The 23,888-nt window shown below is 34.5% G+C and overlaps 1 pseudogene; it reads right to left on the bottom strand.

The window, feature by feature from the left end:
• Nucleotides 1-7,617: 7,617 nt before the first annotated feature.
• LOC100612517 (large ribosomal subunit protein eL14-like) lies at nt 7,618-23,098 on the bottom strand (annotated as a pseudogene).
• Between the last annotated feature and the right edge of the window lie 790 nt (nt 23,099-23,888).

Below are 23,888 nucleotides of genomic sequence, written 5' to 3'. Positions count from 1 at the left end.
ATGCATATATATTTAACAGAGTTAGGTTTTCTTGTTGAATTGCACTCTTTACCATTATGTAATTACCTTACTTATCTTTTTTGATCATTATTGGTTTAAAGTCTCTTTTGTCTGAAATTAGAATTGCAACTCCTGCTATTTTCTGTTTAATGTTTTCTTGGTAGATGTTTCTCCATCTTTTTACTTTGAGCCTATGGGTGTCATTGTATGTGAGACGAGTCTCTTAAAGACAGCATACAGTTGCATCTTGCTTCTTTATCCAACTTTCCACTCTGTGCCTTTTATTTAGGACATTTAGTCCATTTATATTCAAGGTTAATACTAATATATGCAGACTTGATTCTATTATCATATTGGTATCTGGTTATTATGCAGACATGTTTGTATGGTTGCTTTATAGTGTCAATGGTTTATGTACTTAAATGTGTTTTGTGGTGACTAGTAATGGCCTTTCCTTTCTATATTTATAAAGGCCTCCCTTAAAGACCTTTGTAAGGCAGGTCTGGTGGTAACAAATTCCCTTAGCATTTGCTTGTCCTATTTCTCCTTCACTTAGGAAGCTTAGTTTTGCCTGGATATGAAATTTTAGATGAAATTTCTTTTCTCTAAGAATGTTGAATTTAGGTCCCCTATCTTTTCTGCCTTGTAGGGTTTTTCCTGAAAGGTCCACTGTTAGCCTGATGGGGTAATCTTTGTAGGTGATCTGCCCCTTCTGTCTATCTGCCTGTAACATGTTTTATTCTGTCACTTTGACCTTAGGCAATCTGACGGCTATGTGTCTCAGATATGGCTGTCTTGTATATCATCTCACAAGGTTTTTCTGCATTTTTTGAATTTGAATGTTGGTCTCTCTAGTGAGGCTGGGCAAGTTTTCTTGGATAATATCCTCAAATATGTTTTCCAAATTGGTGCTTTCTTCTTCTCTTTTTCAGGGGCACCAATGTGTCATAGATTTGGTCTCTTTACATAATCTCATAGTTCTCAGAGGTTTTTGTTCATTCTTTTTTATTGTTTTTTCTTTATTTTTGTCTGAATGAGTTACTTCAGAGAATTGGTCATTGAGTTCTGATAATTTTTCCTCAGCTTGGTCGATCCTGCTGATAATACTTGAGATTGTATTGTGAAATTCCTGAAGTGAGTTTTTGAGCTCTATTAGAGCAGTTTAATTATTTCTTAAAGTGCCCATTTGATCTTTCAGCTGCTGTATCACTTCACTTTATTCCTTAGATTCCTTGGATTGGGTTTTGACTTCCTCCAGAATCTCGATCTTTATTCCTATTTTCTGTATTCTGTTTCTGTCATATCAGCCATTTCAGCCTGGTGAAGAACCATTGCTAGAGAACCAGTGCAGTCGTTTGGTTGTAAGAGGATACTCTGGCTTCTTGAGTTGCCAGAGTTCTTGCACTGGTTCCTTTTCATCTGTGTGACTGATGTTCCTTCAGTCTTCGAGGTTGCTGTCCTTTGGATAGGGTTTTTTGCTTTCATCTTCTTCGATGCCCTTGGGTATTTGACTGTGGTATAAGGTAGTTTCAGTTGGCTGGCTTCATTTCTGGAAGATTTTAGAAGCCCAAGCCTCAGCTCATCAGCCTTGGGCTGCCTGCTTTAATTCTGGGGGACTAGTATCAGGCCCCCTCACTCTGTTCTCTGGCCCCTTTGTTCTTTGGAACCTACTGTGCTGGAGGAGCAAAGGTGTTCCTTGTTGCTGGCCACAATACTCCTATGGCTGGTGCTGGCCAAAGTGCTAAAGTCAGGATGATGGCAGTGGAATCTGTGCTCACTAGTGAGTGCCAATAGCCACGGCAGTGCAGCCAGGGTCATGCACATTGGTTGGGGCAAGGCACCAGCAGGAGTAGGGCTGTGGCATTCCTCTGAGTGCTCACACTGACAGCATCAGTGGCGGTACAGCAAGGGTGGGGGCTGGCAGGGGGAGGATTGCTGGTATCTGTCCAGGTGTTCACACCGGGATGGTGGCATGGCAGGATACCCATGTGTCAGAGGGGGGTTGGGGGTGCAGCATGGTGCCAGCAGTACTGGCACAATGGGGTGTGCACGTGCACAAGTGCTGGTGAGGCAGGTGAGGTGAAGTCGGTCTGTGCGCACACACTGGGAAAGCAGTGGGTTGGTGGCCATGAGCATGTGCGTGCCAACAAAGCAGTGGGGACAGGCTATGGTGGCAGCATGGTGCAGGTGGGCTGGTGCATGTCATCAGGGTCCACTGTGCTGGTGCTCTCCAAGGGTCAGGTGTGGTCTGCCTCTGCCAGCCAAGAAGTTATGATGAGGGCCTCTGGGAAGCATATTGGTGGGAATTCAAGACTGTGCTGCAAGTATGTGCAGCCAGGCTGGGGCCCTGGAAGAGGCCAGCAGGAAAAACGGTGCTCAGATTAGACCAACTCCAGCTCATGGGCAAGAGAGCCCTGCTCTGCATAGATCTGACAGTCACCCTAAGACTAAAGTCTTCTAGGGAGCATGTCCAGCCTTGGGGTATGGGAGTCCCTGGCCCTGCTCCACTGCAGATGTTCCCACCTCACACCCTCTGGGCTCCACACAGGCTGGAGTCCTGCCCCTACCACCTCTCCAAGCAGCTTTCCCTGCCAGCTCAAGTATCTGTGGAGGTCATGGCATCTCCTGCTGTTAAGATTCCAGAGGTTCATGGTGAGAGCAGGCCACCCCTCCTGTGTTCAACTTACCTCTTCCCCAGAAGCCACTGGGGGCCAGGAACAAGCCCCAGTGTTCGGTAGCCATGTGCAGGGTTCCCTGCTTCCTGCTTCAGCCTAGTATCTGCGTCCTCCCTCCATCCACTCTCAGTGCCTTCCCTCCAAAGATTTGCTTCGTGTGACATTCTTCCCTACGTCCTAGTCTCTTGATGGGAGATGTTCTTCCTGGCTGCGTCCAGTCAGCTATCTAGCTCTGAGTTTCACCTCCTAGTTTGTTCTCAACAGAAATCAAAACTTATGTTGAGCAGTTATGCTCAAAGCAAAAGCCTTTTTCCATTTTCTGCTTATATCTGCTTCTGACCTCCATTTAGTTTTCAGCCTGTAAGTAGTCCTCACCAACTTATCAACTTATTGTTTCACTTAAAATTATAATTTAAGCTATTTTTTTCAATAACTTTAGTTGGTTTCAGAGGTAGCATCTATTGAGGAACCAACTTTGTCTGAGAATGACAGAAACAAAAGTCCACTCTGGCTATTTGATCTGTCATCAGGGCCTCTTAATAGACATTTTACTTCTGTGTAAATCAGGAACCGAAAATGTGATTGTCCTGCTTAGTCATTATACATCAAGTTTATCTGTTTAAACTCTTCTTTGCTTTGTTTAGTAGAAAACTACCTTTAAGTTCTTAAAAATCATCTTGGTATGATTTAAATCCTAAACAGAGTAAATAAGACATATTTTGTAAATTAATATAAATCTACTAATTCTGATGGCACATATGTTTTTAAACTAATTAATTAATTGATTGGTAGCATGGGAGATTCTTCTCATAAAGTGGAGTTTATTTGGGTCATGGTAATTTCTATACTGAAAAAGATAGACATAATTTTTTTCACATGCCTCCTTCTTAAAGTATACTATAACATTTTCCTCTTTTCTTTTAGACTCACAGTAAAAGCTGGCCACCAGTGAACAGTCACATACCTAAAAACATAGTGAAGTCATTTGTTAAATGGTTTCCTTAGTTCATTAATTATATCTCTAAAGGCTGTGTTGGCATGCTTAACATAGCCAGGAATTAATTTATTTATAAAATTGAATATAGGAACAGTAATTGGATATATAAAACAAAACTTTAATTCACCTGGTGATTTAATTTGTTCTTTCATATAGGCAGATAGTTCTAATTTTACATATATGTTTATTTAATTCTTGTTTGAGATTTCAAGTGTATATATTTTTCTCTTTTTTCTAAGAAGATATGGTAGAGTACTTTCCCTCTTGGGATAGTAGTGTTTCAACAGGAACAGATTTTGCTGCTTGCATCAGTAAATATGCCAGGGAAATCAAACTAAATAGGAAATTATCTACAACACAAGAATTTTCTTGTCATTCCATCTTTGCATAAAGAAATAACTCTGGAGGATATAAAGCAGATGAATAGTGTGTGATTAATTTTGATATAATTAAAGACTACATTTACCATAAAATCAAAGAGAAAAAGATAAATATTAACATGAATATGTTACAGAACTGAGAGAGGACCTCTAGTCCAATTATTCTTTAACATTTTTACTCTGACATAACAGAATTACCTTTCTTCAATACTAGATTTCTCTAAATAATTACATTTATATCATTCAATTGAAAACCTGGAATACAATTTCAATTCTTTGTAATGTCATGAACCATTCCACTCTACTTTCTAGCCTAATGACTCATCACTGTTTGAACATATTCTCCAGGTAAAGTTGGATTTAAAATTTTTGAATAAGCCATACTGTTTCTTAGTTTCATCAGTATGAGATAACCTTAGTTTTATTCCCACTTTATATCCATACCAATAATTTAAAGAAAGACTTGAAAGTCATCTCCATTTTATTATTTCTCTCACCTATGCTTTACTTTTTCCATTACAATTCGTAACTCATGGCTTGAAATTTCTTCATATATTTCATTCACTTCTAGTAGAATTAACTATTTGAATATTGTTTCCCACTATGCCAAATCAAGTGCAATATAGTTGAGGGCCACTCCTTGAGTCAATGAATGCTATGCAAATGGATTTCCATTAAAGGGAGCAAATTTTTTAAAAATTCTATAGCCTAATTTGATGAATACGTGCAATGAGGGAGGTGCTCTGGTACGCATGAGTAATTTAATGCTACTTTGACACAGTTCCTGACTATAAGAGGTACACAATGCTGTCATACACACACACACACTCAGAGCTTACGCTAGAGTATAATATACTTAAAAATAGGGAGATGCACAGTATTTAATGGTTTAAAACATCTCACTGTAGATGATTGACCAGGATCATGCAGAAAAGTAAAAGTGTGACTGAATGAGAAAAAGAATGCTAATTTCTGTCTGATTGTACAAGCCAGATAAGTAAGTTGACTAAGAAAGGGTGCAGGGATAGAGTTAGCCACTTACTTCCTGAAATACAGACGTAATTCAATGATGTAGTTCTTCCTTCTACTTTAACTCAGGGTTTCTTGTGGCTAGCAAAATAAATGAATTGTCTTATTACAAAAGAAGGACATGCAAATTAAGACTACAAAGATATACATATCTATACTCACCATTATTAGCAGCAATAAAATGTCTAAGACATTGAGTATAGGCAAAAGATTTAAAAATGGGTAATTCTTATTCATTAAAAATGATAGTGTAGATTGGTATAAACTCTTTAGAAATAATTTGGAGTTATCTTGAAAAGGTGAGCATTTACAAACTTTTAAAACAGATATTATATTCTTAAGTATATGACTTAGAAAAATTTTCTCTACTCACCAAGAGACATGTACAAAATATCTGATTGCACTTTTCACAATGGCTAAAAAATACACCAACCTAGAAATAAGGCAAACATTCACTCACTTGAGGTGAGTTACTGAATTTAATATTTGCACATAATGGAATACTTAAAGCATTGGAAATTAATGAACAACCTACTACAACAGTAACTTGGATGAGTTGTAGAAACATAGTGTTGAGTGAAATAAATAATTGCAGAGTGTTACACGATGCCAGTTTTAAAAGCTTTAGACCAAGAAACACACAAAATATATTTTTGGGAAAACTAGATGTTTGAAAAAACATATATTTTAAATGCAAGTAAATCATGGATACAAAGTTATAGATATTTAGATATGTCTTGCTTTGAGAAAGTAAGACATAGTAATAAAAATTAGGTCTCGGCTGCAAGAACTCTGAAATATTCTTATTCTTTTTATTATTCTGCTTTATATTTACATACAGGTTGAATAATTTATATTAATGTTGCAATTAGTTTAAAAGTGGATATCCAAAATATAAGGAAGTCTCTAAATAGACATTTTACATATACATAAATCAAAAACCCACAATAAAAATGAAAAGGCTTCTTCAATAAAAAATAATAATACAATTTTTGTGCTAGAATTGTGATATCTAGAGGCCCCTTGATAACAACAAAGAAAGAACAACTATACTCAATATCCTTTAAATATTAGAAGTACAAATTCTTCCATATAACACCCACAACAATAACAACACAACTGGGGGATTTATCTCCAGAAAACCTGCTCTAAAGAAATAAAAATTATTAAGGCAAATTTTTATTAAGAAGGAAACACAGACTTATAAGAATAGATGAAGGGAAACGAAGACTGAAATATGAGTTTAAAAATGAAATTTATGGCCAGGCACTGTGGCTAACTCCTGTAATCCCAGCATTTTGGGAGGCTGATGCAGACGGATTACGAGGTCAAGAGATTGAGACTATCCTGGCCAACACAGTGAAACCCCGTCTCTACTAAAAATACAAAATTTAGCAGGGCGTGGTGGCGTGCGCCTGTAGTCCCAGCTACTCGGGAGGCTGAGGCAGGAGAATCACTTGAACTTGAGAGGCAGAGGTTGCAGTGAGCCGAGGTCATACTACTGCATTCCAGCCTGGCGACAGAGCAAGACTCCATCTCAATAAATAAATAAATAAATAAATAAATAAATAAATAAATAAAATAAAAATAAAAATAAATGAAATTTATGAAACATTGACAGTACCAGGCAAATAAAAAACATCTAGAGAATTCTGAATACTAACTAAAATGTATGAATACAATGATGCGAGGTATAAAAATTAAATGGAATTTGTGTATAAGATTTTAGGACTGTGGGGAATATTTGAAAGTAATAATTTTTATAAACTAAGTGAATAATCCATGTTGTAAATCTTGAATCACTATTTAAAGCACAACAAAACATGCATAAATAAATAAGTAAATTGAGGAAAAATGGACTGAGAGTATTTTATTCATCTAAAAGAAGGCAGGATGGGGTAAAACAAATTGAAAACTGATACATCAACCGGGAAACAAATGATAAAATGACAGATATTGATGAATGGCAGAATATGTACCCCAAAATATGCCATGTGGGTATAAGAATTATTTTGAGTTAAAGGCACTTCCAAAGCAGCAAATGTAAAAATGTCATTTTAATCTCTTTTCAACCTGGAAAGAGGAGATAAAAATTCCCGTGTGCGAGATGTAGTCCCTGTACCAGAAGAAAAGAAATATTCTTGGCTGAACGGTCATGACCAAGAGAATTCTCTACAGACCTTGTTAAAACAATTGTTATCTTCTTATATTGATATTTGTAATCAAATGTATTGAGAGATTGGGCTAGTGTCTCCTCAGGACATGATACTTACGTATTACTATTTTCATTTTATTGAAAATGTCTGGTCTGAGGAAGAACTGGATCTACCTAGCCATCAGCTGTTTTCTGTGTTACAGAGTTATGCACAAGTTTATCAAAATATACAAACAGCAGTGGATCAAGGGGGAAACAGAATAGTTAAATTAATACAAGACTATGAAAATCTATGTGGTGGCTTTCCTGGGCAAATTAGATTTAAAAAAAAATGTCTTCAACATGTCAAAAAGAACCTTTATTTACTTTCATAACAGCCTCTTATGCATTATTGTCAAATGCATTTGGAGCAGGTGCTCTCGGAACTGGAGTTTTCTGACCCTTCTCAGCTTTTGGAAGAGGACCTGCCTTCTGGCCTGTGGCTTCCTGGGAAGGAAGCTTCTAGACTGGAGCCTTCTTTCCTGCAGTGGTCCTCTTTATTTTTATTTTTATTTATTTATTTTTTTATTATACTTTAAGTTCTAGCGTGCATGTGCACAATGTGCAGGTTTGTTACATATGTATACATGTGCCATGTTGGCGTGCTTCACCCATTAACTCATCATTTACATTAGGTGTATCTCCTAATGCTATCCCTCCCCCCTTCCCCCTAACCCACGACAGGCCCCAGTGTGTGATGTTCCCCGCCCTGTGTCCAAATGTTCTCATTGTTCAATTCCCACATATGAGTGAGAACTGCAGAAGCTGCAGCAGCACCTTTAGCAGCAGGTGTTTTTTCAGAAGTTTTCATGACAGCTGCCTCTTGAAGCTTCTTAATTTCATTCTTGATTATTCTGCTCCTCATTTTATTTGCATTCATAACTATAAAATTATCAAAATCTGTCATCTTGGCTTTCCTTTCTATGGCTTCAATCTTTTTGTCCTGCCTTGTGGCTGCCCATTTTGTACTGACATTGGCCTTCTGCCAGGCTTGTCGGACATACTTCTTTAGGGTGCTGTGTACGAACTTGAGGATGAAGTCAGTGAGCCGCATGCATTTGAAAGGAGCGGCCTGTCTCCTTACCCTAGTGCAATGTCCATTAATCAAAGCCCTGTTTTGATCAATAACATTTACAATTGGGACCGGCTTTCTGGCATGAGGTCCAAAGGAGACTTAGGCCACCTGTCCAACCTCTGACACACCTGAACACCTTATGTTGATTGATCCCTACTCTACACTGCTTCTTCAAATGTTAGGCATATTAGTGTTGGTACTATTTCTACAGTAGTTCTATAATGCTACACACAATGTAAGTATGCTGACAGATATGATCATTTTGCTTTAAGGAGTCTGTGACCAGACACTGGAGGTTGAATTGTTCATTGTTTTCTGGCATCACTTCTTAGAATTAAAACAACAAACACCAGCTTGATTATTTTTATTTTTACCCTAAGGGATGATTCGCTTTGCTTGTCTAATGCCTGAAAATTTATTTCTCTATCCTTGAAATTTAACAATTTAAATGAGTTATTTTTAAAAAAACAAAACAAACAATACATTTCTCTCAAATCAATATTCATCTCCCATGATTTCTTGTGCCATATCTTCAATATTATGCATGTAAATAGATTTCCTAATTATTGTTGTTAATCCTCTAGAAGTGCATTGCCTCATATACAAGCTGTTATTTTGTTTTCTTTAAACTTACGTACTTACTTCTTATGTTTAGTGTAATATTAATGTATTTTAATTTTTTTTTTTTTTTTGAAACAGAGTCTTGCTCTGTCACCCAGGCTGGAGTGCGTTGGCACAATCTCGGCTCACTGCAACCTCCACCTCCCGGGTTCAAGCGATTCTCTTGCCTCAGCCTCTCGAGTAGCTGGGACCACGGGCACGTCTGGCATGCCCGGCTAATGTTTGTATTTTTAGTAGAGATGGTGTTTTGCCATGTTGGCCAGGCTGGTCTCGAACTCCTGACCTCAGGTGATCCAACCGACTCAGCCTCTCAAAAAGCTGGGATTGCAGGCAAGAGCCACTGCACCCAGCCTTAATTTTTTTTAAGAATGATTTCCATCCTTTGAAATGTGATGAGGCTCTCTAGATGAATTAGCTTATGGTTATTGTGATGGTTAATATTGAGTGTCAACCTGACTGGATTGAAGGATACAAAGTATTGTTCCTGGGTGTGTCTGTGAAGGCGTTGCCAAAGGAGATTAACATTTGTGTCAATTGACCAAGACTGACCCACCCTCAGTCTGGGTGGGCACAATCTAATCAGCTGCCAGCACAGTCAGAATAAAAGCAGGCAGAAGAACGTGGAGAGACTAGACTGGTTTAGTCTTCAGGCCTACATCTTTCTCCCGTGCTGGATGCTTCCTGCCCTTGAACATCCAACTCCAAGTTCTTCAGCTTTGGGACTAGGACTGGCTTCCTTGCTGCTCAGCTTGCAGATGCTGTATTGTGGGACCTCACCTTGTGATCATGTGAGTCAATACACCTTAATAAAGTCTCCTCTATATATACATCTATCCTATTAGCGCTGTCCCTCTAGAGAACCCTGAATAATACAGTTATTTTTATGACATTTCCTTGTGCACTTGAAAAGAATAAACCCCCAGCCATTATTTGTTCCATTGTTCTACATATCAGTATGTCAAGTTGGCTAAATGAATTTTTTAGCTGTTATCTTTCTTTAGTTTTATAACTACTTGCTCTAATACAAAGATGTCTTCTACAGTCTTCTACTATGACTGTGGATTTGTACACTTCTCTTTTTAATTCTGTATATTTTTTTGTAAAATATGTTTTAGAATGTTTTTTGATATACACATAATTAGAATTACAACTTCTTTCTTTTGGACTGAACCTTTTATTATCATGAAATGTCTCTTTCACTTTTCAAAAAGCTTATTATTAAAAGTATGTGATAGTCTTATAATAATTCAGCTATACCAGTTATCTTTTTGTTGGTGTTTGAATTATAATTTTTTTCTTTTCTTTCACTTTCAACCTTTATATATGTATGTGTGTGTGTGTGTGTGTGTATAGGTTTTATTAGTTTGTTTTTTTCTATCAAAAATAGACAAACTGACCAAGGAAATTAAAAAAAAAAAAAGAAGAATGGGTGGAGAAGGAGTCCAGCAATGGAGTCACTCATACACATTCATCTGACTTAAGCTTAAAGCACTATACTAGGGTGTTAAAATGTTTTATTAAAATAAAGGGTTCTATGTCGATTGGATACAAATATAGGAAAAAATGGTTTTAATATATTATTGACAACATATACAAAAAATTTCCTTTATGTATTACAGTCCTAAATCTGAAAGGTTAAACAAGTGAGCATTTAGAAAAAAAAGAAAAAAAAGAAAAATATTTTGTGATATTCGTGTAAGCAAATATTTATTACACAGGATACAAAAAATCAATAATGTTATACTCAGAAGATTAAAAATAATTTAAGAATCAAAAAAAATAGAGTGATAGTTTCCAGCTTCATCCATGTCCCTAATGCAAATGACGAGTTAATGGGTGCAGCACACCAACATGGCACATGTATATGCATATGTAACAAACCTGCACGTTGTGCACATGTACCCTAGAACTTAAAGTATAATAATAATTTTTAAAAAATCTAAACAATTAGACAACCAAAAAGGAAAATAAACACAGGTGTAGACAGTCACTCTAAAAGTAAGCTAACTAAATAGACAATGAATAACTTTAAAACATGTTTGATGTTACCTAAGAAAAGCAACTTATGTCCCAAAGCTATACAATAGATCAAAGAGCTTTATGAGTGAAACAAAAATAGGAAAGAAAAAACAGATAATTTCAAGTTTTAGTGAGAAGATGAAGTAAAACAAATCTCATAAACTTAACACTTTAGAAAACTATTTGACACCTAGTAACTCCCTGATACACACATCCCATATTACTTATAGACATATACATAGTTTAAGTAATATGCCCAAAATAAATTTCTACATTTATTCACTAATGGACAAGTAAAATAATGTTTATAGCAGCTTTTTTTTTTTCTTACAAGCCTTGGTTCAGTAAAACCCCAAATACATATGAACAGAATTATGGATAAATAAACTGTGGTATATTCATTCAATGGGCTACTATTCATACATGTATAGCAAAAAGAATGATTGAACTAAAACTATATTCAAAAACATGAGTGAATCTTCCACACCTAATATTAAGCCGAAGAAGCCAAAAACACAAAATTGTTCATTCTGCATAATTTATTTGTATACTGTTTTAAAACTGGCTATATATATATATATATATATATATATATATATTACTAGAAGTCAGAATAACGATTACCCTTGTCATGTAGTGTAACAGCTACAGGAGGATGCCTGGTATATATTCAACTTGTTTTGACATAGGTGCTGATTACATAAGTGTATTCACTTTGTGAAGTATTATTGAGCTGAACACATACACTTTAGAAACTACTGTTTGCTTATTTTGCAACAATAAAATATGTAAAATGAAAAAATACTATAGGTTTGCTATGACCCTATATATTAATGTTATAAAACATACCACAAAGTCAACTGATAAAGAACTTTTAATAATAATGACCTAGACTGTTGTTGAGTCTATATTTACTAACCCAGTTGTGTCATATCTGCCACCAGAATGTGGATTCATTATTTAACTAAGAAAATAAACATTTAAACAAAAGCTAAGCCAATGTGAACATGACAAATTTCAAAGGACAAGTGTATACTGGAAGTGTGAATATCCCCAGACATAATCTATGTTTTTACTCAAAATAGTTCAGAAATCTTAATAGGATGCATATATAATTTACATATACAACTATGAAAAGAAGCATAATAACATTACTTGGCTTTTTTTTCCAATTTGACTTATAAACATACATACTCAAGCAGTCCTTGGATTTTGCTGTTTCTCATTATTTTCTATTGAATAGCAATAGCTAGGGTCATTAAAATGAGAAAGAGTTGGACTAAGTTGGACGACGTTCAAGATTTCAGAGCACACAGTTGGAAAATCACTGTCAAGAGTAAAGTTGGCCAGGCGCGGTGGCTCACGCCTGTAATCCCAGCACTTTGGGAGGCCAAGGCTGGCGGATCACGAGGTCAGGAGATCAAGACCATCCTGGCTAACATGGTGAAACCCCGTCTCTACTAAAAATACAGAAAAATTAGCCGGGCATGTTGGCGGGCACCTGTAGTCACAGCTACTCGGGAGGCTGAGGCAAGAGAATGCCCTGAACCCAGGAGGTGGAGTTTGCAGTGAGCCGAGATAGCGCGATAGCGCGCCACTGCACTCCAGCCTGGGCGACAGAGTGAGACTCCGTCTCAAAAAAAAAAAAAAAAAGAGTAAAGTTAACTTTGATTGACTTGTTTTAACTGGCTTTGCAGCTGTAGACTACAACATTATCCCACAGGTTAAATGTTGCTGAAATGATTCTTAGTAGCTCTAGTAAGAGATCATATACTCTCTAAGCTGGGAATTTCAAATAAATTTCTGCTAGACACATGAGTTGGGTGTAAGCTTTGAATAAATTATTTGGTATCTCAGGAAGTTTTTTTTTTTTCCAGTCTAGTGAATGTTTCAGAGACTGACTGTTTACTGCTGACTTCTAGTAGACAGTTTATGAACTGTTTACTTAGTTCAAGATAGAATAAGCTTTACCAGCAGCAAAGTTTCGTGTAGAATGTCTCCTCCAGGAAAAATGCATCAGGATCTTAACTATGAGTGCTGAATAAGATTTAGTTTTCATACAAGCTGTAGATTTTGAGACTATAATACAGAAGTGATACTTGGGTTTCTTTGTTTTTATTTTGCTAAAATGAAAGTGATTGCTACATATCATGACCACTGAAGAATATAGAGTTTTCAGATATTATTCTTATTAGCTCATTTTTAATGTCGTTTCGTTACTTTACAGTCATTCTACATGGTTCCTGAAGTTTGAATGTGATAGAAATGTTTCCAAATATATTTTCCACAATTAAATACAAGATTTCAGAAAAACATTTAGTAAGATATATACTAAACACCTTATTGTGTCCTTACCATTGTGATAGATCCTGGATGGTAGAAATATACCAATATATAACACAGATTTTAAACCCTAGAGAAATGTCTTTAGATGAAAATAATTATGTATGTAAAAGAATGTACTCATACATTCATATTCAATAGTATACACTCATATTCTATTGGTTGCATTTATAAATATATATTTATATATTATGTGTTAATATATACTTATATATTATATGTGTAATGTAATATATATTTATATATAATAGATATTACATATGTATATATAAACTTATTTACATATAAAATATAAATATATAGATACATAAGTATATATAATACAAAATATGTAAATATAGCTATATTTATATATAACATATATCATTTATATGTTATATAATATTTATATAAATCTATGTAAATATATATAATATGATTATATGAGCCTATGGTATAACATATTACAGAATAAGTGCTATAAATATCACAAAATATAAAGGAATAACATACAAATTAAGCTGTTTGTTTTCACCAAATTTCATATAACTAGGACTCTTTCACACAAAGGTGAGCCATATAGAAGAATACTTGAAAGTAAGTTTATAAAATTCATTTCCTTTCATTTTAACTCAATAAAATGACTTCCTAATGTAAAACATTGCTGCTAGGCATTTTGTGCACTTTCAGCTGATATTTGTCAAAATGGAAAATTTTAAATCCTTTTTAAAAGGGAGAGATTTTAACGTGCATTTTGAAATATTTTGTCTTTGATATCTGAAAATAAATTGTTATAAAAGTTGTCAAGATCTATGTTTCTTATCACTGAGTTAAATGTTGAAGGATTTCAGAAAGTTACCATACAGCTTGATAATTCTCAGTATTAATCAGTATGATTACAGTAATAGGCAATTAATTAACCTTTTAGGTAGAAGTGTGGCTAAAGGAATTGTCAGGAGGAGGACAGAAGAGAGTTACATATCTTGGTTACTCTGATTTAGCAATCATTGTTCATGTCTAATCACATTACTTACATCAACTCTATTACATTATTGTCACTTAGATGTATATGGATAGTGATATTTTCCACTTCAATCATAATTTTAAAGATTAAGTGGTTATTTGCTTGACTCAAATGAACACTCCATGATCAGTGAGCCACCTAATGCTACTACTATGAGTATTCTATTCAAAAAATATCTAATTTTCTAAAACTCTTCAAACCAAGCCCTGCTCGAAGGTTTTAGGCCACAAAGATCTTCATGTATATGTCCTGTCACTAAATAAATAATGTAGGTTGTGCTACCCAAACCATGCGAGATATTATTAAGTTTCACTTGAGAACTTGTTTAAGCAAAAAATTGTCTTGTGAAAAAAAAAACAAGCTGGGGGTTATTAAATATTCTGAGGCAAAAAGACCCTCCTCTTAGAGCTTGAAACAATAGTCAGAATATGCTTCTAAATAAGAAAAACAAATGGACTTCTTTTTCCTGAGTTTGTATTTTCAAGTTAATTATTTTCATGTAGGACACCATGATACTGCTAGGCAAACACAATTTCTTTGCCAGTCTCCTGAGTCTGAGAGAAGTAAACAAGAATAAAATGCAGATGCATGCTTATAATTATATAAAATGATATTTTTATATCTGCACAGCCATTTACTGTTTACATGTACAATAATGTCTGTAGGTAGGAGCATACTTTTTTGGTAACAAGAAATTTGGATTTTAAGGAATAATCTTCTCTTCATTTTTGCTTATATAATGATTACTCCAACAACTTTGTTAAATGAGTTCAGTTACTTTTCTGGGCCATGTGTAGATGTAATGAAAAATTAGGACTTGGAAGGTATGTCTATGATTGGTCAACAAACAGAGAATCCACTGCCCCTCCTAATTATCTGACATCCATCTGGCATAAGCAAAGACAGCGTTCTCTTGCTATTCCACTAGCTTATTTGTGCTCAAAAGTGCTTAAAATTGCAACTATGTAATGAAATCAATGTGGGATGCTATAGACAGAATATAAAAATATCAGAATACATGTTTATAAAATAATAGTTATTTAAAACAAACATTTTATTCTATTATGGTTAAATAACTTTGGCAAGGGATGTACAGAGTAAAATTAATTCAAATGGGAGAGATTTCTTTGACATTAAAACATTAGTGGAGGTGTCGTGTAGGTGATTTTGCATGTAGTCTAGAAAAGGGTGTAGAATTTGGACATGTTCCTCTATTTTGAGGAAAAAGAGCCAAAGTATACCAGTAAAAACTAAGAAATATATATATACATATATGGGAAAAATTTTATAGAGTAGCTTAAGCATATGGGAAGTAAAATAGGAAAACTTACCTACACCTATATTAAAGGGCTTTTAACTTCTAACCTATGATTTAAAACTGTTTTATGTGATACATCAGTGCAAAGTTGTCAAAGAGGCTGTTGGAATTGGCAAAGTTCCATGAATTCCAATGTTAAAAAACTATACATGGAAACATTTGACAGAGCAGTTAACCAATTTATGTGAATTGGATATAATTTATATAGAAGGAAGCCTAAAAGAAAAGAAGAAAAGAGGCTAAAGAATAGATTTGAGGCATGACATAAAAAAGAGAAAGAGGTAAGAAAGCAATTAGAAGGAAGAATTACAAAGATATTGAATTATACCTAGGAAAAAGTGGTGTCATGGAAACCAAAGAAGCAGAGAAATTCTTGCTAAGTCTAGCAACCATATCAAAATATACAGAGATGCAGACTGCAAACAAAAAAACCAGTATTCAATATTTGTTTTAATTATCCTTATAGAATAGTATAAAATCAGTGAGAAGATGTATGGAATGAAACTAAAACAATAGACTAGGAAAGTTAAATTAGGGTATTCAGATGAGAAGTATTGAAATGGAAAAAGAAAATGATATATTTACATGTGAAATCAAACTAATGAACTCAAATCTATTATAGAAAATTGTACGTGTGTATATGTGTGTGTGTATACATAGAGATATATACAATCTTGTCTCTATTTTCATGCCTTTTCACACATTTTACTTTGCTGCATGCTATGTGGACAAATCCAGACTGGCTTGCTGAAGAATAAAAGAACACTTGGAACCTGGACACCCATGCCAGATGAGACAATTTAGTCCAGTCAGCACTCGGCAAGATTGTCAGGTGACTACAGAAGCACTAGTGAGCCCTGCCACCAGCTAAGCCTGGTCCAGCCCAGCAAAACCACCTTCTTAGAGCAACCCAAATTGCCATCCCATAGAATGTAACCTAAATCAAGCACCAGTATTTTAATCCACTGGGTTTAGGATAACTTATTGCATAGTAAAACTAACTGAATACAAATGCATTAAAAAAATTCGAGGTAATTAAAAATCCTATAAACATTAATTTTAAATATATCTTACAATAATTTCAAATTCTGTGGAATTGTTTGCGAAAAAGCTTATTCCAAGGTATCCTTATGAGACCAAAAAATACATGTTTTTGTTCTAAAATTTAAATTTCCTAATAATTACTTTATTCCACCTCATCAGATTAGCTGATACAAATAAAAACAAATGAAGTCCCTAAGGGACTGGGAGAAAGAACTAGAAATATGAAAATTTACAGAAATAGTATATGTGGTAACCATATATTTTGGTGTATTTGGAACAGGCATAGTTTATGTCAGTATTTCCAGTGTCCTATCTGTCTTAGCATTTGTCCCAACCTTTTCTCTCCCAAGTGTTTCACAAATGGGACACAACATTTTATATGATTACTCTAGAACCTGGGAATATGGTAGCATGAACATAATAAAATTAAAGCAAAACTGTTATCTAGTTATTTTTTTCCCTAAGTTGGTGGTATTTAAAAGTTACAATTCAGGCATGAATAGTGACAACTCTCCTAAACAACAAGCAACCATTAGTAACTTAGTGAAATTCTCTTGTTTTATATTTCAAATAAATAATCTACCAGTATAATTTCATTGCAAAGATTTATTTAAACATTATTTATGATATGTTGGTGAGGTTTTACCTATTTTCTGTCAAATGGTGCTGACAAACATTGTCGGTTGCTTTGGCTTGAATGCTATCCAATATTCAAACTTCAGGAAAGATAACAGGTTTTCACAAGTCATTATTTGTATAGAATTAGAAATAACCACTTTGTTGTTCTTTTATTATTATTTTTGCTGAAATTTTAATTGGACTAAAATGTTAAACTTTGAAAAATAATATTGTTTGAAGAAAGTTTTTGGAAAAATTCCTCAAAATTTTAAGATAAGAGGAGTAATAAGGTGGTCTATTAAAACCTTATAAGAAATCTGCTTATACAGGTGACAAACATCTTGCTTTACCACCTTCAGACTGGTTTCTGATAGAAGAAAAAATAAAACAGGGAAATTTTATTAGCTTTAAATTATTTGAAGGCACAAACAATTTTTTTTAATATATAAACTATGTCCCTATCACCTTTGTGGCAGTAGCAGTGCATGCAAACTACATTATACAGAACTATTTAAAAATGTTTTGATGTTTTCGTTAAAAGAGGAATACATACGTAAGTTACACCTTGGTTTAGTGCTATTTAATAAAAGTGTTAATAAAAATATTTCTGAATTCAGCATATTTCTTAAAATTGGAAAGCCAATTTACAGTTATTATTTTTATTTGATCAACTTCACTTAGATTTGAGGTAACAAAGATATATTTAACTTTGATATGAAGTATAATTAGACTATGGAAACAATTTTAAAGGTCAATGTTTTTTTCTTTATCACACCATCCAGTGGTGAGTCCCTGTTTCACAGCCATTATTATCCATGCACATTATCAATACCATCCCTTCACTTTTCCCAGCTATAAGATTGGAAATGACCACATATGCTTTGAACTTCTCCTTTACCATTCTTACAGCTCACTTTCCAAATCTCCAAATTTGTTGTTTTTGTTTTTAATACTACCTTCTAAATATCTAGTGACATACCATCTGCACTTATTTTATTTTGGCATAGACTACTTTAACAGTTTTCTTTTTTTTTTTTTAGATGGAGTTTTGCTCTTGTCACCCAGGCTGGAGTGCAGTGGCGCCATCTTGGCTCGCTGCAACCTCTGCCTTCCAGGTCCAAGTGATTCTCCTGTCTCAGCCTCCTGAGTAGCTAGGGTTACAGGCGCACACCACCACACCTAACTAATTTTTTGTTTTATGTTTTAGTAGAGATGGGGTTTCACCATGTTGGCCAGGCTGGTCTTGAACTCCTGACCTCAGGAGATCTGCCCACCTTGGCCTCCCAAAATGCTGTGATTAACAGGCGTGAGCCACCGCTCCCGGCCCAGTTTTCTACTTTCGTTTAATTTTCTCCAGTATTCACCCACCCTAGTTCATCTTTTATACTGCCTAAACTTTCTGATACGTAAATCAACTTTCAAGTATTATGAGTACTGAATTAGAGATAACAAATTTTAGCGAGTATGCAAATCCACAAATTTGGAATTAATGAATAATAAGAAGAGACTGTATCATTATTAAGTGTTAGAATTTATTTGCCCCGACTCCACTATCCATTTTCTTTTTTATTCCAAGGGTGAATTCATCATATTGTTCCTGAATCACTCTAAATACTGAAAAAAAGGATAATTTGGGGATTTTGAAATCCAGGAGATAGAAATATTATGGGGTGTTAAAGATTGCAGTTAGTACATATATACTTATTTATAATAATGCTAATTATAAAAATATTTTTATAATTATTTATAATGCTAATATAGCATTTAAAAACTATAGTGAATGATTTTCACCTTATATTATCTAAGTTAATGTTTAAAAACCCCTGATATAGTTATTGATATTTTATATATAGCAAAAATAATTGAAGCTAAGAAGTGATATGTTTTATTCAGTGTTGCTATAACAAGTAAATGGTACAGATAGAACACAGATAGGTACAGATAGAATACAGATTCATAGGTATCTTCTGTCGTGATATACATGTCTGTTTCCAATAATCTATGCATCATACTTTTATTAGATCATAGGTGTAATTCATCTAGAAGTTATTAATCGTATTTATCAAGACTTTATTTTTTATTTTTTTATTATACTTAAAGTTTTAGGGTACATGTGCCCAACGTGCAGGTTAGTTACATATGTATACACGTGCCATGTTGGTGTGCTGCACTCATTAACTCATCATTTAACATTAGGTATGTCTCCTAATTCTATCCCTCCCCCCTCCCCCTACCCCACAACATGCCCCAGTGTGTGATGTTCCCCTTTCTGTGTCCATGTGTTCTCATTGTTCAATTCCCACCTATGAGTGAGAACATACGGTGTTTGGTTTTTTGACCTTGCGATAGTTTGCTGAGAATGATGATTATCAAGACTTTAAAGTGAAATAGCAGCTGAAATTTGAATTTATTTTGTATAAGAACAAACAGCTAAGGAATTGATATATCCTCAAACAATTTAAAAATTATAACCTAAAAAGAGATGCTCAAAAATGTTGTGTATACATACCATTAAGAACAAGTAATCATAATTAAAGCAGATCTTCTTTAGGTGCTGGAATTTCAGTTTACATACGTGTGTTCTGTACACCCGACTTCTGCACACCTGACTTCTAATGCCTCTATGTTACACTATTTGAGAAACTCCTGGCATTATGATATTGCTCATGGCATCTTGGGCACTTATTGTGTACAGTACTACTAAATTCAACATTGCAATAAAATTGAATTTTGATTTTACTTGTTTAAACCTAAATTTGGAAAGTGAAAAAAAAGTAGGAAATGAGTTTTTACATTCAATAGAAACAGAATCTGTTCATAGTATCGTCAACGTCTATCAAAATTTTTAGTACTTTTGGTGCTTATGCAAAGCAGAACCTAGCAATTTGGGATTTTATTAATATTAAACATATGTATGATAAATATGTGTTTAATAATTTCCATTAATTTGCAGAATAAATTTGCCATTTAAAAATCTTCATGTTCTTAGTTATTATAAAACTCCCACTTCTTTCTTAATATTACACTGAAATGTTTTAGAGATAATATACTTTTAGGACTATCACATTCATAGAAACATACATTGAATCAGGAGGGAAAATGTGTTGGCAACGTGAAATTGTCTGTGATAAAACCATGCTTATATATGGTGAGCCAATATTTTTTGAGATTGTACAATTTGGGCACCTGCAAAATATGGGTAACAATGTTAGATTTCTAGAATATTATTGTGTGTTTAATGTGACTGTTACAGAGCATGTTCACTTGCCAAGTTTTACATGCCTGGGTCTACAATACTCATGAGCTGCAAAATTGTATTTTAGCTCAGAGTACTGATCCCATGGAATAAAGTTTTGACATCTTGTGTTCAGTTGTCAGAAGAGTGATTCAGCCTAAATGTTCAGATTTTTATGATAAAACTGTACATATAAGCACTTTAAGGGTCCGTAACATACCTGATAATCATATGCTATCAGCAGAGATGGTCTCCTACTCTATGTAATTTTCCTTCCCTCTTGATGAGTTATTTGCTTTTACAATAAAGTCTTTTCATTACTTTACAAGCACATGTAGTTGAGTTTCCATAATCTTCTCATGGAAGTAAAAAAATGAAAGTGTGTTTTCAATTAGTGAAAAATTAAAATTTATCTATTCCAACTAAAAATTATCTACTTCAACCCTAATTTATAGATGAAGATATTTGAAATCAGTTGAAACTCACCTAAAATAACTCAGATCTATAACGTTAGAGCTGAGAATAGACCCATTTTCTTATGGTGCTTTAATTATTCTTTTTTCTAAACCATTCTTAAATAATTAAAAAAGAAACACAAATTTTAAAACAGGTTTGTAGAGAAAGCATTATCCTCTTTTGGTAGGTAAATGCCCCTACCAAAATAAATAAAATAATAGTATTTCAATTTTTAAAGTGTGGCATTTGAATCAATTTGAATACATCTCACCTTTAGTTTGCAAGGGTTAGCATACACTGCTCATCTACTATTTCCTCTGTTGAGCTATAATTCACAGAATGTGCACCAATTTAAAGTATACAACTCAATGTATTTTAACAGCTATACAGTGTTATTCAACCACCACAATGTAATTTTAAAATATTTTTGTTTTCTTCTTTTTTAGCTTTATTGAGGTATAACTGACAAATAAAAATTCAAACTGTACAATCTGATTAATACATGCATAGATTGTGAAATGATTACCACATTCAAGCTAAATAACATCCATTACATTACAAAGCTACTTTTTTTCTTCTAGAAGTTATGTTAATTAAATATGAAGGAAGTGATAGAAATAAAATGAGGCAATTACACAAAATTACATTACATTGCAAGAAACTATTTAATCTCAATTGATAGAAATCCAGTACACCTACACACTGCTACTTCATTGGAAGTAATTCCTCACATTTAAAAATTACACTATTGTTATGAGAAAAGTTTCAAAATACAGTTGATGAAATTGAAACTTCAATAAAAAAACTTTTAAGAGTCATTTCAACTCAATTTTTGTTTACAATGAACAAATATTTGTTTTTGATATTGTCTATCTGTCTCATAAAATTGTTGTACTTCTTATTTTTGGTAGGTTTGTCTTTTAGTTTTCATACCAAAGATTTGAGTATTTTACACACCACAATCACAGACTGAGATTATTTTGTATTTCTTTGTGTGCTTACTTTAATCAGTAAGTTTTATACCTAGAGATGATTTCCTGTTGCTTGCCAACATTCTTTTCTTTCAGAACTGAAGAATTTCCGTTAGCATTTATTGTAACACAGCTATGGTGTTAATGAAATCCCTCAGCTTTTGTTTGTCTGAGGAAATATTTATTATTTATTTCTCCTTAACCTTTGAAGCATAACTTTGCTGATTGTAATATTCTGGGTTAGAAGGTTTCTCCCCCCACCCCCCGCGCCCTTCTCTACTTTGCATATGTCATCCCAATCCCTCCTGGCTTATGAGGTATCTACTGAGAAGCCTCTTGTCAGAAGTTTCAGAGCTCGTTTACATGTTATTTGCTTTTTCATCCCCTCTTGCTGCTTTTGGGATCCTTTTATAATTCTCGACTTTTGAGAGTTTGATTATTTATATGCCTTGAGGTAGTTTTATTTGGGTTGAGCCTACTTGGCGTTCTTTTGCCTTCTTGAACCAGACACTTTCCTCTTTATCTGTGTTTGTAAAGTTCTGTTATTACTTTTTTGAATAAAAGATCTACCCTAATATATTTCTCTACATCTTTTTTAAGGCCAATCATTCTTCAATAACTCGTATTTGCCTTTTGACCCTATCTTCTAGATCTTATATTCATTTCCTTTTTATAATAATAATTATTATATCTCCTCTAATTATGTATTTTCATAGAAGCTATATTTGAGTTCACTAATTCTTTCTTTTGTTTGACCAATTCTCCTGCTGCGAGACTGGTCATTTTTTCAGTTTGTCAATTGAATTTTCAGCTCCAAAATTTCCACTTAATTTTTAAAATTATTTCAAACTTTTGTTAAAAACTCAGACAGAATTTTGACTTCTCTTTTTCTGTTACCTTGAATTTCACTGAGCTTCCCTAAGACAGCTATTCTAAATTTTCTGCCCGAGAAGTCACATATCTCCATCACTCCAGGACTGGTCACTGGATTCTTATTTAATCTATTTGGAAAGGTCATGATTTCCTGGATGTTCTTGATCTTGCTTATGTTCACTGATGTCTGGGCATTGAAGAGAGAAGCAATTATTCCAATCTTCCCAGTATGGACTTGTTTGTACATCCTTCTTGAAAGGGCTTTTCACATAGAACTTAAAGTATAATAAATAAATAAATAAATAAAAATGGCTTTTCAAAAATCCAAAAGAAATTGAGTTTTGTTGGCTAAGCCTATGGTCACTGCGGCTGCTTCGGCACTAGCGGACACCCTAAGTCCAGGAACACTGCAATTCTTGAAACTCTTAGATACACAGTGTTGGGGGACTTAGGAAAGATAAGGGAGAATTTCCTGAGTATTCAGGCAAAGTATCTCACCCTCTTTCCCTCAAGCTGAAGGAGTCTCTTTCAGCATTGTGGTGCTTTGAGTTGAGGTAGGAGTGAAAAGGGCACTCCTGTGGCCACCGCATCTGGCACCATATTGGGTTGCATGTAAAGCCTATGGCCTCCCAGACCAGCTCGTTTCTGGGGCTTGCCCAAGGATTGTGGCCTTTACTGTCTGGCTGTTGCTGATGTTTATTCAAGGTCTAAGGCCACTTTAGTCAGCAGGTGGTGAATCCTGCTGGACTGAGTCTGTTCCACCAGGACAGAGGATTTCCTTCTGGCTAGGGGTGGGTCTGGAAATGCTATCTAAGAGCAAAAGTCTGAAATCAGGGCTTCAGTATTTTTGCTTGATGTTGTCTTTTATTGTGGCTGAGCTAGTATCCAAGTTGCAAGAAAAAGTTCACCGTTCTCCTTCCCTCTGTTTTCCCCAAGGTTAAAGAGTCTCTCCTGATGCGGCACTGCCTAGAGTTGGAGGAAGAGCCACAAAGGCATGTATGTGGCCACTGCAGCTGGTGTTGTACTGGGCTCCATCA

Source organism: Pan troglodytes, chromosome 4 (genome assembly GCF_028858775.2).
Source record: "Pan troglodytes isolate AG18354 chromosome 4, NHGRI_mPanTro3-v2.0_pri, whole genome shotgun sequence".
NCBI classification, from domain to species: Eukaryota; Metazoa; Chordata; class Mammalia; order Primates; family Hominidae; genus Pan; species Pan troglodytes.
Note: the sequence above shows the minus strand (reverse complement) of the source record. Positions and strands in the feature narration are given on the sequence as shown.